The sequence below is a fragment of the Brassica oleracea genome, chromosome C3 (assembly GCF_000695525.1).
Source record: "Brassica oleracea var. oleracea cultivar TO1000 chromosome C3, BOL, whole genome shotgun sequence".
NCBI lineage: Eukaryota > Viridiplantae > Streptophyta > Magnoliopsida > Brassicales > Brassicaceae > Brassica > Brassica oleracea.
The window spans coordinates 55,553,307-55,559,622 of record NC_027750.1 but is presented as its reverse complement, the minus strand read 5'-3'; positions in this window follow the sequence as shown (position 1 = coordinate 55,559,622).

Below are 6,316 nucleotides of genomic sequence, written 5' to 3'. Positions count from 1 at the left end.
AATTTATTATTTTTAGTCAACTTAACCGATTTAATTATAAATTAGTTTTAATTTATGTTTTAAAAAGAAATTAAACATACATTCCGGATAATTTATATATATATAAATATACATATAATTCAATGGTGAAAATGTATTATCAAGATTCATAGATAAATGCTATTATAATCTTCATTCTATAATAGCAAACTATATATGTTATGGTAAAAGGTAATAACATCATAGGAGTATTGCTATGATATACTCCTATGATATGTGCATATTTCATAGCATTCCAAAAAAATGCTATCGTAGAAGGGGTACCTATGATGGCTGCCGTATATATAGTATTTATGAATTCGCTAAACATCTAATATAACATATTTTCAGCGCTAACAATGTACATATTTTTTGTAGTGTTATTCTAAACTCAAAATTTTAAATATAAAGTAATTAAAAAAAATATCAACACTAAATAAAAATTCAAAAATTATTTCTTTTTCAAAAATTAATATTAAATCAATACTCTAAACCTTTAATCCTCAAACCCTATACTCAAACCTTTATTCCAAACTCAAACTTTAAATCTAAAATCTAAAGACAAACTTTTCAAACCCTATACTCAAACATTTAAACCTTTAAACTAATTTCATTTACTTTTACTCTTTTACTTTAAACCTTTTACTTTAAACCTTTAAACAAATTTCATATTACAGTTTAAAAATTTTGGACTTGGACTAATGGTTATATACGAACCACACGATCTTCTTTTGGATCTAAAGTTAGGGATCCACTAACCGTTTTCTGATTGGTCAGTGTGGGGTGACAAAGATCGCTACTTTCAGTCTTTGATAAATGTTTATCCAACGGCCACAGTTAATTAATCAATTTTTCTAATTTATTTCTGCCTAAGATTTTTTTTTTTCTTTCTATTTTGTTCTTTCCCTACGCCTTCAACATATCTCTTCTTCTTTTCTGTATCTCTGCACATATTTCTTTCTTATTCTCTAAACCACCACCACCACCGTCTCTTCTTATTCCTCTTGTTCGAATGGCGGTGGACTCCGAAGAAGGAAGGATGAGAAGACAACATGGTCGAGATCTGGAAATCCAAGTGTAGGAGAGCTTGCTCAAGAAGTGTCGCGAAGGTCTTCAATCCACACAGAAACTTCAATACGTTGCTTCTCCATTGCTTCTGCTTCATCGATCCAGAAACAGGTAGAAATCAATATAGATCTGAAATCGATTTCTAGGGTTTAGAACTGATTAAATCGTTTTATTTTTTCTTTATTAGTTGGAGAGCTTGCTGTCTATAGTTGGTGGAGTATGGTCAGTGAATAGAAAATCTTGAAGCTTGAGACAAAGGTGCGCGGAGAGGATAGATAAGCGGGAGACGAACTTGACGGTGGTGTATGGGATGAGTGAGCTTGGCAGTGGTGAGCCGAAGACGAGCTCGACGACAGTGAGTGGGAAGAGCCATGGTGATTCCGTCGTCATCTCCAACGTCGAAGGAAAGAAGAGAGAGACGCGAGGGCTTGGTTGTCACAGCAAATGGTGGTTGACGGCGGCGGAGCTAAGAAGCTTGAAAGCGGCGTGGTTTTGTTATTAGGTTTAGTTAGCAAATATGTTTAGGTCTAAGCTTGGTTTAGGTCTAAGCTTGGTTTAGTTTTGGTTTATTTTTTTATATGTAAACCGTTTTTAGTTTATGAATAATTCAATTTAAAATATTTAAAATATTTTTTTCTATTTTTTTTTAATTTTTCAATAATGTAATAATAACAATAAAAACACGCTATTAAAGAATATTTAATTGCATACAAAAAAGCGCTATCGTATCGGAAGAAAAGAAAGTAGAGCATAAAACCGCTATGTAATGTCTTTTACCTATTAGGACGGGCGATGATACAGCGCTTCAAAAACCGATATAGTATAGTTAAATAACGTTATTCGTCCGCTATTAAAACTCATTTTTCTTGTAGTGCTTCCAGTGAAGTTTGGAGCTCACAAAGCGGTCTTGAATATGACCACAAACACGGATGAGCTCAAGTTTGACAAGCTTATGGGTATGCTGAAGGCAAAAGAGATGGAGACAGACAATAGTTCAGTCTCTACGAAAGGTGGTGCATCAAGGAGTATAGCTCTTGCTGCTGATAAAGATGGAGATAGATCTCCGAATGTTGAAGATGCCATGGGGATGTTGGCTAGAAATCTGGGTAAGATGAGGAATTCTTCTGGTGGGAGGAAACAGTATGGTTGCCAGGGAGGTGATCGTGGCAATAGCAGAAGAAGAGAAAGTCTCAGGTGTTATGAGTGTGGAGGCGTTGGTCATATAAGGGCTGACTGTCCTGTAGCACAACAAAGAGAACTTAAGTGTTCTGAGTGCAGAGGTGTTGGACACACACGGCGTGAATGTCCAAACTCAAAGAAGGGAAAAAGAGTCCCATTGCAGTCGTCTGATGATTCAGAGTCTGAAGAAGATGGAAAGGTGATGAAGAATATGGTTGCATTTGGTGCACACAAGGAGAAAACTAGTGAATCCTCGGATTCAGATGTCAGTACAGACTCTGAGGATTATCACGTGATGCTCAACAAGTGGTTGAATCTCAAGAATGAGAATATGAGGTTGCAACACGAATTGGTGCAGGGCCGTGAGCAGTATGAAGATCTTGCTGAAGAACTTGCTGCTGTAAATGAGAAGAATGAGTCTTTGGAGAAGGAGGTTAGCAAACTGAGGGGGGTTGCTATTGATGAGCGTGAGAGAACAATGATGTTGGAACGTGATTTGGCTGAGAATCGCAAACAGATCAGGATGCTCAACAGTGGATCCAAAAATTTGGATAAGATACTCTCGATGGGACAACCAGCCAAGGCGAATTGGGGACTGGGATATCGAGGTGCTAAGAGTACTAAGGAAGTACAACAGAAGGGGCTATCACATTTCGTGCATGGGAGCACATCAAAAAGTTGAGCCAAAGGAACTTTTCAGGAAGTGCGTCGGGACGTACGACAGGGAGTAAGGCAGGAAGTTCTACAGCGTGTAGCTGTGAGTAACAAGCCGAAAGTAGAACATAAGTGCAATAACAAGAAGGTCAGACAGGAGGTTCTGAAACATGGTTGTGCAGCAGGTACAAGGAAGGAGACTGATCGGTGCATCAGTAACTGTGTCAGGCCAACCAAGAAGCAACATAGGATGTGCTGTTGGTTCTGTGGGAAGGTTGGACACAAGAAGGTGGAGTGTTTTGCTCGTGAAAAGAGCAGAAACATGGTCAAGAAGGTGAACGAGACGTTCACTAAACCCAAGAGGGTTGAAGAGGTGTCCTTAGCCAAGAGTGGCTTACTTAATGAGATCAAGGATGAGACATCAGAAGATGGATGCAGATCTGTTAGGAGTGATCTTGAGGTTGATCAAGAAGCATCAAGTCTGGAGCCAGGACACGAAGTTGTTTGTGGCACAAAGGGGAAAGAGATCGAAGTGCGCCAGGAAGTGATTCGAGATGATCTTCAGGAGGGTGATAGTGAAATCACTCCAAGACAATAGCAACGAGTGCAGAGGGTACTCGGTGTGGATGGGGAAGGGCTCATGGTCAAGAAGACGACACATGACAGAAGCCAGGTCCTCAACAGAAGCTGGTCGAAGGGTAGTTCGACAGGTGCGTCAGGTCGTGATGCAATACTTGTTATTCCGCTGCAGCAAGGGATGTGTCATGATTATACATGAAGAAGCAAATGGCTGGGTCTGTAAGGCTTGACATCTAAGCATTTGTTTGAGCTTAGTATGCAATCAAGCAGGGAGAGAAGTGGTGACGTTCTGGTCCAAGGGGTGCATATCTCATGGGGGAGAAGAGCATGGTGATAGACGTCCTGAAGTAGATGGTGCTTATCTCATGGGGGAGAAGAGCATGGTGTGGTGCACATCTCTTGGCGGAGAAAAGCACAATTAGCGTGAAAGTTTCCAGATGGGGAACGTGGTTGTTGAACCAGAAGAATGTTGTGCTTGATTGGCACACAAAGCTAAAAGGGGGAGATTGTTGATGTAAGATGTCCGTCCTGAAGTAGTCGATGACATAGTTGCTGAAGCAGACATATGTTGAGTGGTGAAGACCATGTGGAGTCAAGATGTTGAGCTGGAGTCGTGTAGACTTGGATGACCAGGACTTCGCCGGCTTTCTGAAGCTCGTGCGTGAAAAAGAACGTAGGTAATATGTGCTTCGTCATGTCTCCTTTGATGTAGCCGTCTTTGAGCTGAGCAATGCATGCAACATTGTCCTCATACATCACGGTTGGCTCTTTGTCCTCGGACATCCCGCAATCAGCTCGGACATGTTGGGTCATCGACCTCAACCAAACACACTCGCGGCTGGCCTCATGAATGGCCAAGATTTCCGAGTGATTAGATGATGTGGCCGCGATGGTTTGTTTCATGGAACGCCATGAAATGGCCGTACCTCCTTGTGTAAAGACATATCATGTCTGTGATCGAGCATGATGTGGATCTGATAGATATCCTGCATCAGCAAAGCCAACTAAACCATTTTTGTTATGGTTAGTATAATATAGACCCAAGTCTTTCGTTCCTTGCAGGTAACGAAGAACATGTTTTATCTCGTTCCAGTGCCTTTGGGTCAGACATGAGCTAAACCTAGATAGTAGGTTCACAGCAAAGGCTATATCAGGCCGTGTGTGAGTTGCCAAGTACATTAAAGCTCCTATGGCACTGAGATATGGCATTTCGGGACCTAGGACATCTTCATCATCCATTTTGGGACGAAATGGATCAGTGTCCAGACCGAGAGATCTCACGACCATGGGACTGGTCAGTGGATGGTAATCGGCCATATTAAACCTCTTGAGTGCCTTTTCTGTATAAGCCATTTGATGCACAAGGATACCATCATTTCTGTACTCAAGTTGTAATCCCAAACAGAATTTTGTTTTCCTGAGGTCTTTCATCTCGAATTCTTTCTTAAGGTATTCAACCGTTTGGGAAATCTCTCCAGAGGTTCCTAGGATATTCAGATCATCAACGTACACTGCTATGATCACGAATCCTTTATTTTCGAATTTCTTAATGAAAATACATGGATTGATAGGGTCATTTCTATATCCCTCTTTCGCTAGGTACTCACTTAGTCTATTGTACCACATCAGTCAAGATTGTTTCAGTCCATAAAGAGATTTATTCAACTTAATACAATGTTGTTCTCGAGAACTCTCTTTGTTTTTCAATTCGATACCTTATGGGACTTTCATGTAAATTTCATTATCCAGCGGACCATATAGGTATGAGGTTACAACATCCATTAACCGTAAATCTAGACCTTCTCTCACGGCCAGACTTATTAAAAATTTGAAGGTCGTAGCATCCACAACAGGGGAGTATGTCTCCTCATAGTCTATTCCTGATCTCTGTGAGAATCCTTGTGCAACAAGTCGGGCTTTATACCTCACGACTTTACCATTCTCATTTCTTTTCCTCACAAAGACCCATTTGTATCCAACTGGTTTGAGATCATGAGGTGTCCGGATTATTTGACCAAATGCACCTCTTTTTCTCAATGATTCTAACTCCACGTTTATGGATTCTTTCCATTTAAGCCAATCTGGTCGTTGCATGCATTATCCATAAGTTCAAGTGATACTTCATAAGCAAATATATCGTCCATGTCGACATGTTTTCTGTTCCATTGTTTTCCAGACAAGACATAGTTTATTGAGATCTCATTATTATCTGCACCATCAGTACCATGAATCTTGGCGTCCCAAGAATCATTGTTTGGCACATCAGGGCCGGCCACATCTGTGGCATCAGGTCCGGCCATGTCTAAAGCCGTAGGGTTGGATGGTGCCACATCATGGGCTGGATCGGCCGCGGCCATGTCTGGTGTCTTATGAACCTCGGTTTCATTTTCTGCATCTTTCTTTGTTTTCCGAGGGTTTTTATCTTTGGAACCTATTGGTCTACCACGTTTCACACATTTTCTAGACTCTGTAACAACTTGATTGTGTCCCTCTTGAACATCAATTCTTATTGGTGCATTAGCAGTTGGTATGTATGACATAGTCACACTTTTCGGGTCAGCAAAGGAATCTGGCAATTGACTAGCTAGCTTTTGTAAATGAATGATCTTTTGAACTTCTAGATTGCATTCTTGAGTTCGAGGATCTTGCCAAGATATGGATGTTTGATTCCATTAGATTTCTTTTACCATTTTACTACTATCTCCCCCTAATGTTCGAAGTTCGGATTCATTGAAATGACAATCCGCGTATCTGGCCTTAAACAAATCACCGTAGTTGGCTCAAGATACTTTAAAATCATGGGGGAATCAAATCCAAC